Here is a 15080-nt window from a genome sequence, read left to right as displayed (position 1 = left end):
CAACAACGGGAGACTCGACGTTTCCTGTAGTCCTTCCAGATAAAGAACCCGTTAAACTTCTTTCTGAGAAGACTTATGATGCAAAGATCACATTACTGATGATGACCACTTATTGGGTAAGATATCATACAATCATCCCTTGTATATAGCTGGCTACATGCGTGAGCACAAAGTGAAAAGAATTATGATTGATAATGGTTCTGAAGTTAATATTCTCCCAATTTACACTGTAAAGAAGCTTGGAATCTTGATGGATGAATTTTTTGAATGTCGTCTTATGATTCAGGGATTCAATCAAGGGGGACAAAGAGCCATAGGTTCTATCAAACTGGAAGTCAACATGGGAGATATGTGTTTGAGCGTATTGATGTATGTGATTGACGCAAAGACCTCATATAATATCTTATTGGAAAGGCCATGGATACATGATAACAAAGTAGTCACGTCCACCTACCATCAATGATTTAAGTACTTTTGAAATAGAATACAAAAGAAGGTAGTTGCTGTCGATGAGCCTTTTACTGAAGTAGAAGCCCATTTAGCAGATGCAAAATTTTACTTGAAGAAACACATCCAAAAAGAGGTAAATGTTGGTGATGTGGTTCCTATAATAAAGGTTGACATTGCGAAGAAATGATGAGAAAATGGGAAAGGAAAAGTTGGTGGTTGAAAAAAGCCCAACGTTTTTTGATGCAAACAAGTTACCCGAGATTAATGCGACATTGTCAAGTAAGAAGGTAACTCCAATTATCCATTATGTCCCAAAGGAAAAGAAAGTTGAAGTGCAATCATCTGAATTACATCAAAATGCGTTAGGAGGGTTGACCTTTCATATTAAGCAAATTGATGTAATCAAGTTGCCTTTAAGATCGGTGGAAGGTTTTGTCAAGTCATCTAATCTTGATCCGCATAAATTATTTCCTGAAAAGTGTACGAATGAGTGACCCAAACGCCTATAAGTTATTGGCAAAAGTTAGATACAATCCCGATGAATCCTCTAAGCTAGGGAAGCTCCCACCTGAAGCACAAGAAAGGCCAAACCATGGTTTAAATCCTACTTAGAGGGAGATGATAGAGAAAAGGGTATGCTGTCAAAAAATTGTGCGAAGTTTTGGGTTACAAACAACCATCACCGATCCGTATATCCATAAATAGGGCGTGTGTGAACTACATTACCCCTAAGGACAATTCTGTACCATCTAACAAAAGGGTTTCTATGTTTGATCGGCTCACCGACACAAGTACAAGAACTTCGGTGTTTGATAGGTTGAGGCCAATGACGAAGAAATACAAACGCCAAGGAAATGATAGAAGGATGGAAGAACATGTTTATGCTAAAGAGCCTAATTTTCACAAAAATTGCTCCAGTTTGGTTCCTTTTAGAATGAGACGAGAAACAAAAGTCTTAGTTTTATGTGGAGATGTCCTCAAAGCAAAAACTCATACTATAGTTCATACTAAGGAGTGTGAAGAAGGTGTAGAAAGTGTTGGATCATCATATCACACCACAATGTGTGACAAGAAGGGTACTCTCCTTCATGTGAAGATCGGAGATGAGTTTGTTGATATCAACACATGTCATTATATATCTTTCAATGATGGTGATACTCAAGAAGTTGAAGACGCTAAAGATGCACCACCTGAACTTGAGGAAGGGGTGAAGAACACTGTCGATGCATTGAAGGAAGTCAATCTTGGGACTCATAAAGATCGAAGGCCTACGTATGTAAGCACCTCACTGGATGAAGATGAAAAAAATAAGTATATTGAGTTGCTTATGGAGTATAAAGATGTATTTTCTTGGAGCTACAAAGAAATGCCAGGATTGGATCCTAAAATTGTAGTTCATCGCCTTGTTGTGAAGAGAGGTGCCCACCCTATTAAATAGGCTCAACGTTGATTTAGACCTGAATTAGTCTCTTTGATTGAAACTGAAGTTAACAAGCTCATTGAAGTAGGTTTCGTTCGAGAAGTCAAGTATCCCATGTGGATTTTAAGCATAGTACCTGTAAGAAAGAAGAATGGTCAAATTTGTGTTTGTGTTGACTTTAGGGATCTTAATAATGAATGTCCTAAAGATAAATTTCCTCTCCTGATACCCGAACTTATGATTGATGCCACAACTGGATATGAGGTAATTTCTTTCATGGATGGTTCATCAGGGTATAATCAGATTCGTATGGCACCAAGATATGAAGAACTCATGGCCTTCCGCACTCCTAAAGGAATATATTGCTACAAGGTGATGACTTTTGGTTTAAAGAATGCTGGTGGTACTTACCAACGAGCTATGCAGAATATTTTTTATGATATGCTTCATAAGAATGTTAAGTGCTACGTTGATGACTTAGTGGTGAAATCAAGAAAAGAGATGACCACTTACATGATTTGAGAATGTTATTCGAACGACTTCAAAGATACCAACTCAAAATGAACCATCTAAAGTGTGCTTTTGGAGTTGGTTCTGGAAAGTTCCTTGGCTTTATTGTTCGTCATCGCGGGATTAAAATTGATCAAGATAAGGTAGATGCTATTTTGAAGATGCCTGAGCCTAAAGATATTCACGAGCTAAAGAGTTTGTAAGAAAAGTTGGCGTATCTTGGAAGGTTCATTTTAAACAGAGCTGGGAGGTGTCAACCATTCAGTCGTCTTATGAAGGAAGATGTCCCTTTTGAATGGGACCTGGCCTACACCAATTCTTTTGAGAGTATAAAGTCTTATCTAATAAAGCCTCCAGTGCTCGTAGCTCCCATAGCTGGAAAGGCACTGATATTCTATATTGCTGCACAATAAAGATCACTAGGGGCACTTCTAGCAGAAGAAAACCACGAAGGGAAAGAAAATGCCCTTTATTACTTGAGTAGAATGATGACACCAAATGAGATAAAGTCTTTGCCCATAGAGAAGTTGTGCTTGGCGCTTGTATTCTCAATTCAGAAAATGAAGCATTAATTTCAAGATCATGTTGTACGACTCGTCTCAAAAGCGAATTCTATCAAGTTTATCATGTCCAATCCTGTCTTAAGTGATAAACTAGCAAGTTGGTACCTATAATTCCAACAATTTAAAATTGTATATATCTCTAAAAAGGCAGTGAAAGGATAAGTGCTGGTAGATTTCTTGGTCGACCATCTGATTCCACATGATTGGAATTTATCTGATGGACTACCCGATGAAGATGTTATGTTTGTAGAAATCCAATCTCCATGGAAGATGTACTTTGATAACGCTACACATCGTGGGGGAGCTGGTGCTGGAGTAGTGTTTATCACTCCCAATGGGGAAGTTTTGCCATATTCCTTCACTTTAACACGATGTTGCTCTAATAATGTCGCTGAATATCAAGCTCTCATGCTTGGACTTGAAATGGTTGTCGATATGAAACAATTATAATTGCAAGTCTTTGGAGATTCCAAGTTAGTGACCAATCAAGTTTTGGGTAGTTATGAGGTCAAGAAGCCTGAGTTGCTTCCTTATTGTGATTACGCTCAGAAGTTGATAAGTTGGCTTGGAGAGGTTACCATTTAATATGTCCCTAGGACAAAAAACAAAAGGGATGATGCATTAGCAACTTTAGCTTCTGCATTGGTATCTCCTGATCAAATGCAAGTCATCATTTGCCAAAGATGGGTAGTACCACCAAATAAAAATGTAGAGAAAATTGAACAAGTTATCACTGCTTCTGAGGCCGAGATTGAAGACTGGCGGCAACCAATAATTGATTACTTGTGTTATGGAATTTTACCAGAAAGCCCTCGAAAGAGAACAGAAATCCGACGACGAGCCCCTCGCTTTCTTTACTATAAGGGTACACTCTATAGGTGATCATTCGATGGAGTACTCTTACGATGCTTGGGCATAGATGAGTCTGTTCAAGCTATGCAAGAAGCTCATTCTGGAATGTGTGGGGCGCATCAGTCCGACCCTAAGCTTCATTTTCATATAAAAAGAATGGGTTACTATTGGCAGACTATGGTGAAAGATTGCTTAGATTACGCTCGAAGGTGTAAAGCTTGTCAATTTCATGCAAATTTCATACATCAACCCCCAGAGGTATTACACTTGACTATAGCTTCATGACCTTTTAAGGCATGGGGTTTGGATGTTGTCGGACCATTACCGAAGTCTTTTGGTGGACATTTATACATCCTAGCTGCAACTGATTATTTTTCAAAATGGGCTGAGACCGTTTCTCTGAAAGAAGTAAAGAAAGAAAATGTGGCAAACTTCATTCAAGTCAATATTATTTAACGCTTTGGTATTCCTAGATATATACTGACGGATAATGGTAAGTCATTTGATAATAAGTTGATGACCAAGAGATGTGATCTTTTTGGCTTCAAGCAATACAACTCCTCTATGTATTATGTTGCTGCCAATGGCCTTGCTGAAGCATTCAACAAGACACTCTATAACTTATTGAAGAAGGTCATTTCAAAATCTAAAAGAGATTATCATGATAGGATGGAAGAAGTTATTTGGGCGTATAGAACAACGTATCACACTCCAACACAAGCAACTCGTTATTTACTTGTTTATGGAGTTGAAGCAGTTTTGCCACTTGAGCGTCAAATCCTATCATTGCAGCTTGCTATTCAAAAAGGACTTACTGATGAAGAAAATGCTCAGTTACGCCTTAAAGAATTGGAGACTTTGGATGAAAAGAGGCTAGATGCTCAACAAAGCCTGGCATGTTATCAATCTCGCCTTTCACGATCTTTTAATAAGAAGGTCCACCTTAGATGTTTTCAAGTGGGTGACCAAGTTCTTGTTGTAAGAAGGCCCATTATAACCTCTCATCGATCTAAAAGTAAGCTCTCAGCTAAGTGGGATAGGCCATATGTCGTACAAGAAGTATACTTAAGTGGTGCTTACAAACTTGTTGACTCAGAAGGTTTACGTATTAGCCCCATCAATTGAAAGTTCATAAAGAGATATTATCCTTGAAGGAAATAAGAATGTTCCTTAAGGCACGAGCCTAAACTGCATATTACTTCTAGCCCGCAAGAGTATAAACTGTGTACGACCCAAAAAAAAAAGTCCGCTAGGTTGGAAATCTCGAAAGAGGTATCCTAGGAAAAAGTTAGGAAAAAAAATAAAAAAAATAAATAAATAAGCAAATTTATTGCTCTTTAAGAACTATGTTATGACTTGATCCTCTTCGCTGAGGTATGTAGGCGCTTAGAGTTTCATTCTAAGTTCAGTCTCATAAAAAGAAAAAAAAATTCTCATAGTCCGAGCGTTCACGTTTCGAGTTATGAGTTCTCTATCACAAGATGCGTAAAGCTGAAAAAGTCAATAAAACAGAACCTGAGCTGACTTCAAAATATTATTTAGAATGATCCAAATACCCTACAATCTTGAATTTTGGATATGTTTTATATTTGGAAGTCTAGTTCATGGAGGATTAAGAAGATTTCGATTTCAGTATTCCTACGCCAAGATATGATATTTTTGGTGTAGTAGCACAAACCTGAAAATATCTGTCTGGCAGCATGTAAACTTGACTTCAAAATATTGCTTAGAACGATCCAAATGCTCTAACATCTTGAATTTTGGATATGTTTTAGATTTGGAAGTCTAGTTCATGGAGGATTAAGCGGATTTTGATTTCAGTACTCCTACGCCAAGATATGATATTTTTGGTGTAGTAGCGCAAACCTGAAAATATCTGCCTGGCAGCATGTAAACTTGACTTCAAAGTACTTTTTAGGATGATCCAAACGCTCTAAAATCTTGAATTTTGGATATGTTTTATATTTGGATTAAGCGGAATTTGATTTAGGTACTCCTACATCAAGATATAATATTTTTTTGATGTAGTCGCACAAATCTGAAAATATCTGCCTGAAAGCATGTAAACTTGATTTCAAAATAATTTTTAGAACGATCCAAGTGCACTAAAATCTTGAATTTTGGATATGTTTTATATTTGGAAGTCTAGTTTATGGGGGATAAAGCGGATTTCTACATCAAGATATAGTTTTTTTGGTGTAGTCATGCAAATCTGAAAATGTCTGTTCGACAGTATCTAAACTTGACTAAAAAAAAGAATATTTGGAGCGACCTGAATGCTCTAAAATTCCGAATTTTGAGTATGTTTTAATCAAAAAGCCTGATTTTTTTTTGAAAAAAATAGATATATCAAGTAGCTCATTATTTTGGTATTCGAGTCTCCAAATATGAATTCTCTACCTTAAAAACACAAGGTGTTGAACAACGAAACTTGGATCAAGTTGAGGCATAGTATGATATCATCGATGCATTATAAGTAAATGATTTTGAGAGATAAAAAACAAAAGAAGTATTGAAAAGAGTACGCAACATAAAACCAAGTGGAAGGTGTTTATTAATGTTACTGAATTCAACTAATCAGACAAAACAGATGGAAAGAAAGAAAAAAGGTTGGAAAATAAAGAATGATATCTCCTAAAGTTAATCTAAACACAACTTATAATTAACTAAATCCTGGAGAGAATCCTCTAAGACTTGCTTCTTCTGATCAACATCATTTGATGCATTCTGAGTTGCCAAGGAAATGTCAGCACACTTGTTGAACTCTTCTTCGGCAACATAGACTTTGGATTAAATTTTCCTACCTTCTTCTTTGGCGGCATCTCGGAGGGATTTCAACTTCTTTACCTTCTTTCTTGCCTTCTCAAGATATTGGCAAGCAACAGATAGTTCTTCAGATTTCTCATCTCTTTCCTTCATCACAAGTTCAAGATGCTCCTTGGCCTTTATATATGACTCTGACTTTTCAATTTCTTCGACCTTATCAACAAGGGTCGATCGTTCTTGGTCATAGGAAGTGGCAAGCTCGAAGAAAGACTCCAATAAATTCTATAAAGGAGAAATATCTACACCCATTCCACTCACGTCCTTAAGTACTACTTGGACCTTATCTGCAAGAGAAGAAGCACGGTCCACAGTAAGACTTTCTAAATTTGTGCGAATGCTAGCCCATATTTTCATAACAAATTCCCTTTTCAACTCTGAGATAACCTTCCTTCCATCAAAAACAGACATGGATATTGCTGGTTATTTGTGAAAATCTGAGTCTGCACTTATTTTAGCTTTCACAATGTGGGTAGATGTGACTTCTACCTCAAATTTTAAGGCAGAACATGCTTTTATAGAGTCTGGTGAAGCAACTGATTCGCCACTGGCTTGTGGTCTACTGCAATGAGGAGCATCCAGTATGTTGACATTTTTCAACTGTAAAAAGAAAAAGAAAAAAATGATTAGTGAAATAATTGGACAAAACATAGAACAGACGAGAGAGCTTGAACCATTACCTCTTTGATAGCTGTCAGTGTCCTTGAAGAACTAATATTATCACCAGAAATCTCTACCATATGCAAATTAGCATTTGATGGTTCTTCTAAGGAGTGTAGACACATAATTTTGTTCCGTCAAAAATATTTCTTATTCCGATATCACACAATTTAACCCCATTTTTATAATTTTTCCCAAGAAAATAAATAAACACCTCATCTTTTACTTATTTATGTATTTATTTTTGTTTTTGTTTTATTTTATCTAAATAACAAGTCATAACAAACTTTGTCTCATTCTAATATTCCAATAACCCACCCAAGCAAAAATGGACACCTAAGCTCTGCCCCTCCAATTAAAAGAGAACACCTTACACCTTACCCCTTACCTAACCACCCTCACTAACCCATACCCCTACCCCATGTGAACCCCCTCCTTTTCTAAGCCATAAAGGAAATACAGACTCAGAAAAATTCCAGGAGGAGAGATCACAACAGCTAGAAGGGGCCCACAGGGAATTAGGGACCTGGAGATTCATTACATATGCTCCCATTTTCCATCTTTTCAAAGGGACGAGACATACGCACATAGAGATAGGCATAAAAGATTTTTCTTCTTCTTCTTCCTTTCCTCTAGACAATACGATCACCACTCATAGTAACAATTTCAAGAAGCTTCCATTAGCACACACACACTATGATTTTTTGAAGGTCGATATACAGAGGGCCGAGATGAATACGCACAGGAACACAAGGGGAGTAAATTGGAAAAAAATAAAGAGAGCATCAAGGGAGATCCGGTCAGTTTCTTTGAGATGTTCTGGCGAAGTTGCACCGTAATCAGCTTAGGTTCATCGTTTGCTCGTTCTAATCCCAAAACCTCCACCTCTTCTCATCGTTTCCTTTTGATTTCTAGGCAAATCCGGTCGGTAAACGACAAAGGTAGCCGGAATCTACCTCGATTCATTTTCTTTGCCGCCGCCTGAGCTTCCCAAAGCTCGGGTTACACTGTTCTTTGATTTTATCGCATATCGTAGTTCTTGGGTTCGGTTATTTTTCCATTTTGTTTTTGATATCATTTTTTTAGGTCTACGTGTTTAAATCGCGTCGGTGTTTGTTGTTTGAGTTTTGTATTGAGAGTTGTCCCACTGGTTTTGAAACAGGCTTTGTTAGCATTACCTTGATACCGAGTTGGGTTATGGTGTTGCTGAGGTTTTCTGTTGAGGAATCCCAAATTCGAGGCTTCTTTAATATTATTATCAATCGAAATTGATTATCGGAAGGTCCATTTCTTTAACCCATTCTCTCTTTTTTATTGTAATTCATTGAATTGGACATGTTTGAAATTGGATGATTTGGTGAATGCTTGATGTTATTCTTGTGAAATTCATATGACTATCATGCTTTAATTATCGTTGTGTCTATTTTGTTTATATTGGATTCCAAGTTAAAAAATTGAGTTGATAATCAAAGCATGTGTTAATTTTTAGTTGAAAAGAGAATTTGGGGCGGGAATGGAGAAATTGATAAAAGTTGAATGTAGATTAGTGTGGATTTGTTGTCTTTTGTTTAAATTGGAATAAGTATGAATGTGATAGATTTATGATATGTTGAAATGGATAGGCAATATAGGTTCGGGTAGGCAAATTTTAGAACTTGTTGTTTTAGTTGAATGTTGGAATGTGTGTATGAATGTTTCTTTCTAGTTTATCGTATTTAAATTGTTCTCATTTAGCTGGGGAATGCCACGAGATACATTGTATTTATTCATCGGGGAATGCCCCGACGTACTATGTTGGAGGAAGACATTCGTGAGAAAGGCCCGAGGTATTGGGTATTGCACGGGAGCGTAGTTAGGATTAGTATAGGATTTATTTTCTGCATTTTTTATTTTTTGGACTGTATAATTGGACTGAACACTAATTTGGATTGATTTTATTTCTTTTGTTTGATTGATTGTTTTATGTATTTTTTTTCTGTGGTTTATACATTCATAGTGTCAAATTAGCAGATATGCTCAACCAAGTGACAGTGGCCAAACCACGGGATCAAGGGGTGCCTAACACCTTCCCCTTGATCAACAGAATTCCTTAGTCAAAATATCTGTTTGCAAACCAGTTTAAAGAGTCAAATTATTTTGAAAAGGATATCCATGGGTGACTTAGCACACCCGATTTATGTCAAGTGCCGACACTGAATAAAAAATGTAAATAATCCTTTTTCGAAATAAAATCTTCATTTTTGTCACTTTAATAATAAAAACCCTTTCGAAACTTATAATAAATCTTTTTTTCGGAGTTAAAAAAGGAGGTGTGACAGCTCTGGGACTCTGCTGGGGATTTTTTTTCAGAATTCGAGCTTATTTTTGGAGTTTTATTGGCTTTGTTTGGCATTATGGGTGTATATACATTGTTTGTGTTATTTTGTGTTATTGTTTTATCATTGTTGAGTGCCTATGTGCTCTTTGTTTACAGTTTTTACCTTATGTGTTACCCCTTTATATCTGGCATCATGTGCATAACCCGAGTCATTCTTTCTGCAACAAGTCTGTAGTACATGTGTTGTACACAACCTCTAGTTGAGTCACCCTTATCTTAGGAGGGGGAGCCGTCGGTGTTATGGAGTGGGTGAAAAGCTCTCGCAGCCACTATCGACCATACGCACCCTCGAACAACCTTGTTAGTGAACCCTAGCATAGGTCAGCCTTTAGGACATACTTATTTGCATCATATTAAGACCTTACGGGACCCACGTGGCCCTTTGTAGGAGACTCACCTCTAAGGCATCTCTACGTGCTAAATATTGCATCTCTGAGAGTAACGTGGTCATTTGACAGACTGATTTTGGGAAAGCATGTGATAGAAGTAAAATGTATAGAATATTAAGCGTTGAAGAAAAAAAAAGAAAAAGAGAAATAAGTCAAAAAATAGAGTTTCGTAGTTTTAGAGTTCTTTATGGCCTTTGTTTTTCAAAATTCAAAATGTTTTTTTTTATCTTTATCTTTCGCACTCATTTGTCTAAAAACAAAAACATCAAAAAGATGTTTCTTTGTTTCTTTAGCAAACATTCGTAATTCAAAAATTAAAAAAAAAAAAAGATTTTTAGGAGTTTTTATGAAAGAAAATGAAAAAAAATGGTAGAAGTTTTGTACATTTCATATATTGAAAATGCCAAAAAGATTTTTCCTTCATGATTGTTGGTGTCAGTTTTATTTGAAGTGTCTAATTAAAAATCCAAAAAGATTTTATTCGTCTGTCTTTGATTGTGTCTCTTAAGTTAGGGTTAGTCTGTCAGTTAATCATTAGTTGTCCAATCTAGACGAACTACGCATACCTAATTCACTCCCCTTGGGTGGGATACGTAGGCAACCCTCGGTGGGTTCGGTAATCTTTTATATTTGGTCTTTGTCTTGATCTTAGCCCAGGGTCTTTCTCCTCATAATCTAGTGTTGTTAACTAGTCTTTTCCAAGTAGGCTGATTTCATTCGGCGGTACTGTTTGGTAATTTGGAGTCATAAGTGGTCTGTCCCTTTGACATATGTCTGTGTCAAAGTCCCAAGGGTTATGAATCTTTTGTTCTAATTGAATTTCTTGTTAAGTTAATGAACTATGTGTTATTTCAAGATGGACCCAACCACGAGGTCTAGAGTTCGAATGGTTTCTAAGGTCCCTAAAAGCTAGTCAAATGGTGGGGTACATTCAACTACGCTGAGCAGCACAAGCTACAGATAGTATTGGGAAATCTTACAGCCCTCTTACGTCTTACACCCCGTCCAATTTTGATAGAGGCAGCATCAACTTTTTAGGATCCTAGTAGTTTGGTGTTTAGGTTTGGAAAATGTGAGATGACGCCTACTCTGGCAGAAATATTCGGTCTGTGTTGGTTGTCTTATATCGGTCTAAAGATAATTCGAGCCCGTAGTCATACTGGCTCGAGCTTTTATCAACATTGTGGTTCAAAGAGTAAGAATATGCTTTTGGGATGTCTTAATCAATCATGGATTGCCTTAGATTACTTGTTCGCTCGATTCGGATCATTGGGAGGTTTTGATTATTTTTGGGATGAATTTCATATAACTAAGAAGAAATAGGAAAGAAAAAGTCATGAAATCTTTGCTCTTGCTTTGTTAGGCACTTTAGTGTTTCCACAAGATGAAAGACATATTAATATTCAGTTGCAATCTGTAGTGATGACCTTATTTCATAAGGATCAAGGGGGCAAGGTTACTCTAGCGCCTATGATTTTGGTAGAGATATATAAGGCCCTAACTGAAATAAAAGAGGGGGATGCGGTTCTTTGAAGGAAGTAATCTAGTGTTGCAACTATGGATGATGGAGCATTGCCATGCTTCGTCTTTGATAAAATCAGATGTCATTGACCGTTGCCTCTCCGATCGAGTAAAATCCATGGAAGAAAGAATGCGCTTTGACAAATTCTCATTGCCAGTGGGAGTCGAGGCTTGGATTGAATTTCTCAAATCAAGAACAGATGACAATATTCTGTAGACCTATTTTTGGCTTCACCCGAAAACAATCTTGGTCGGATGTAGCATGCAACTCCTTCTAGTTTTGTGGGGGCTTAATTGTAATGTGTTAGTTGGGCAGATCGCAGGATATTTCATCAATAATGGACCTCCAAAAGTATGTTGAGTATTTTAGAGACTAAGCTAGGGATGAGATTAAATACGAGCAACTCTGGGATAACGCAATGTGGCAGGGAGTAAATACCCTCAAGGAAGGTTTAGATAATCCAGGATACATTCCAAGATATGGAATTTGGATATGATCCATTCCTCGGGGTATCAGTAGGCCGTTACCAGCACAACTTAGAGGGAGAATGCAGGAAGAATGTATAATTGATGACCGTCAGGATGAAAGTGCGGGAGCCAAGGTAGAGACGTTGAGAGTTCAATTATCAGGGATGCTCACAACTGTGTAAGGATATCAGAACAGTCTTTTCAGGTGTACTCCCTAAGAGGTAGCAACACGTGCTAGGAGCTTTCTCCCGAATATCAAGGTGTCATTGCAGGGTATGTTGCAAAATTTGACTGGTAAGGCGAGAGTTTCACAGACAGGTCCATCTCAGCCAGGGTCGTCACGTGGCGCAACAATTTGAAGGGGCACTTCTTCTCTAAGTTTGAGTCCTTTATTTTTTCTGTCATTGTATTGTTGTGTTTTTGTTGAGTTCGTGTCGAGATTGTTTTAACTTTAGGGTCTTCATTAGGAATGTCACGCATGTTGTCCTGTGGGTCTGGAGTGTTATTTAGTCTTTGTTGATTAGTGTTAAGGTTGCCTTAAATTCGAAGTCGATTTTAGTTGTCTTTTTATGAAATATTGTGACGTTGCGTTGTTCTTTCTTTTGTTTATTTTTCGTAAAAAAAAAAACTTCAACTTTGTGATAGTTATGCATGCGCTGCCCGAACTAGACAAGATCTGATTCATGTATATCATGATACGTAGGCAACCTACTTTTGGGTTTGATCTAATCATTTTGTTTCTTGGTTTTTCATTATTTTTCTTTTATTTTAAGGAAAAACAAAACCATAAAGAATGATAAAAAGAGAGATCACGAGAGAGGAAAAAAAGAAAGAAAGACTAATAAGAGAAGGAAAAAGGGATAAAAAGGGGACTGACGCGAGAGATTAGAGAAGTGATGGTGAAAGAAAGAAAAAAAGAGAGGTGTGATTGGAGTAAAGAAGCAAGTGGGTGTAGGAAAAAGATCGGGATGATGTTAAAATGGCCTTGCTACCCTCAAAGGTTGGTAGAAATACGCATGAATCTAGGATAATTTTACAAATGTGATTCCCATGCTTGTTGTGTGACCTAATCCTAACGGGTTTTGTCTTTGATGAGCATGTTCTTTTAGATAAGTGGTTGGTTTGCACCACTCTGGCTAGTCACCTGTACTTCACTAGATTAAAAGAGAAGTTTGCCATGGCTAGTAGGGAGATTGAAAATTCACTCATTGACCAGAATTAAGATCCCAGGGAAGAAAGTTCAGAACGCAATAATGAGGTATTGAGACTTAGACAACAATTACTAAATCTGCACCGAGCATGGGCTAGTGGAATGCCTCCTCCTCCATTACCTGAAGATCTTGGGAATATCCCTAATTGCCCACCGCTCTCTCAGGCACAATTCTCTGTTCCTATTGAGTCACCAAAGCACGCACCAGGATTTACTCCATAGCAATATTACCCTAGAACTTTTAGTGTGCCCCTGGTAGTTCCTCAACCAAGGCCCGCGACTCAGCCGACGCCACCGACAGCGCCTGTGTTTATGGCTCCGCCACCACCGAAAGATCTTGCCTATATTGTGCGTCCGATAATGGTATTCCCTCGATCTGCTAGTGAGCTAGTATTAAAGGTTTCAGATAATCAGTATTAAGCCCCGAAACCTACTTTGAAGATGAATGAACCGTATGGGTACACTCAGTCACCTGCATTTCCATTTGATACGAAAAATCCTGTTGCAATAGAGGAAGAAGAAGTTATGGCACGGAAGTTGAAGAATTTAGAATAGGCCAAGAGAAATTTGCAGGGAGTCAGAGGTTATAAGAGTGTTGCCTACAAAGATCTTTGCATGTTCCTAGATATTAACCTCCCCCTTGGTTTTAAAATGCCCAAGTTTTAGAAATACGTGGGGCACGGTGATCCTGTGCCGTATTTGAGACGTTATTACAACTAATTGAGGGTTGCATGGGTAAGAGAAGAGTTGCTTATGGCTTTCTTTAGCGAGACCCTTTCCGGTTTGGCTTCAAAATGGTTCGTCGATCAGGATATTGACAATTGGAATAACTGGGATGACCTAGCTAATGAATTTGTGCAACATTTTCAATATAATGTCAATCTGGTTCTTGATGAGAAATCCCTGGTCAACATGAAGAAGAAACGTACTGAAGGCTTTCGGTAATACGCGATAAGATGGCGTGAACAGACCGCAAGGGTAAAACCTCCAATGAAGGAGAGTAAGTTGGTAGATGTCTTCATTTAGGCACAAGATAAGACCTATTTTCAATATTTACTTCAGATGATGGGAAAGTCATTTATTGAAGTCCTAAAAATGAGAGAGATGATAGAGGACAAAATTAAGACTGGACGAATTGTGAGTTTTACCGCACTAAAGGCCACTACCCAAGCAATTCAAGGTGGCTCTAGAACTTTTGGAAGTAAAAAGAAGAAAGAGGACGTGGCGACCATTGTAGCTGGATCCCATTCCTATCCCAAAAGACCACCTCGCCCCTATCACCAACCCTAAACCCAAGCCTATGCCCAAGCTCCATATATTCCTCCCCATCATTACTATCCCCCGCAAAACCCACTATATTCTATTCCACCACCCCCGTACTAAGTATATAGCGCACAATCACATGCTTAAACCCCTTCTTACACGAATGGAGTGTGCAAGCTCCTCAAAATTATCCTTCAGCTCCTCCAAATTACCAAAACCCTTCCAAACCCTCTTTCCAACCTAGGCCCGAGTATAAGAAAGAGAAGGCAGCTAAGAAATAGTTCACACCTCTCGGGGAGTCATATGCCAGTCAGTTTAATAGGTTGAGAAAGTTGAAGGTCTTGAACCCAATTCAAGAAAGGCTTTCGAATCCACCTCTGAGAAATCTTGATTATTCATTAAGATGTGCGTATTGTTCTGACATGTCGGGGCACGATATTGATAAATGATGGCATTTGAAGAGAGCTTTCCAAGATTTAAGTGATGCAAATCAAATTCTGGTCCAGGCCCGGAAGTTCCAAACATTAACCAGAATCTGTTACCAACCCATGCTGAAACCAATATGTTAGAATTG

Source organism: Capsicum annuum, chromosome 3 (assembly GCF_002878395.1).
Source record: "Capsicum annuum cultivar UCD-10X-F1 chromosome 3, UCD10Xv1.1, whole genome shotgun sequence".
Lineage (NCBI taxonomy): Eukaryota > Viridiplantae > Streptophyta > Magnoliopsida > Solanales > Solanaceae > Capsicum > Capsicum annuum.
Note: the sequence above shows the minus strand (reverse complement) of the source record.